The following is a 1,150-nucleotide window of genomic DNA, read 5'->3' as shown; positions in this document are numbered from 1 at the left end:
CTAAATGAACTCTCCCTGACAGCTAGTGATGGCGCTGGCGGAAAGCTTCAGGACCAAATTGTATTTACATTCACCACCTAATCTACCTAAGTATCTAGCAATAGAGCTGTGTTGCCCAAGTGATAGATTTTGGGTGGGGTTGGGTTACAAATCATTTGAATGCGCTAGTAGCGAGGTTCCCCACTGAAGCTCAGCTGAAATCACTGAGAGTTGATGGAGCCTCAAGAGACCAACTCGCAGAGTCACAGTGGCAGCAGAAAGTGATGGTGCAGGCCACTGGCACAGAGCGATGGATGAATGGTGGCACAATGAACAACTAGTGGCCAGAGCAAACAGTGAGCAGTTGGAGAACAAGTAAGGTGTGCCTTCTTGCCCCCCACCTGGGGGTGACTTATGTGAAAGCACCTCTGAACTAGGAGTCTCCACTGACCAAGGACAACACCAGTGAATGTTAATGAGGCTGTTACACAACACAGTTCACGTGAACAAACATGGCCGTTGGCATCATACTTTCTATTTAGCAAGAGAACCACACACTACAAACTGGAGGCCAATGTTAAGTGCATTGTCACTTGTTCATCCTGAACTTGAACACTCCGAACAAGACCAGTATTGCTCACTATCTTTCTGTAGAAACTCAACTGACTGGCTAGATGCATGTGATCAACAGTGAAAGACTCAACAGTTGAAAAAGTGAAGAACTCTCTCACCACATGCAAAAAATTTGCGTACTGGCTGACAATGCCCACCAATGCAAATGGTCATCAGTATTAAGTCATTGTGTACATTATCTTGATGTCAGTAGTAGGCGACTACATGCATTTCTAGATGTCAAGTCATATGAACAGATTGGCTGGCATTTGTGACCAACCCACATCTTAAGAGTTAAATGTTTGTTCATTTGGACCCCAAACAGATGGCTGCTTGTGCATTTGATAGAGCTGCAAACTTCTCTGGAAGACATGGTTGAGCACAAGCTTTGCTCAGAGAAAAGGTACCTAGTCTCTCCTATACACACTACCGAGGCCATCTACTCCAACTAGTGCTAGTACAAGCTGCAGACTCTTTAAAAGACATTTTAAAAATCTATAAATTTTATGTCTTCATTATATTCTTTTTTCAGCTAGAGTCCGGAAAGACTGAATATCTT

Source organism: Chelonia mydas, chromosome 9 (assembly GCF_015237465.2).
Source record: "Chelonia mydas isolate rCheMyd1 chromosome 9, rCheMyd1.pri.v2, whole genome shotgun sequence".
Lineage (NCBI taxonomy): Eukaryota > Metazoa > Chordata > Testudines > Cheloniidae > Chelonia > Chelonia mydas.
Note: the sequence above shows the minus strand (reverse complement) of the source record.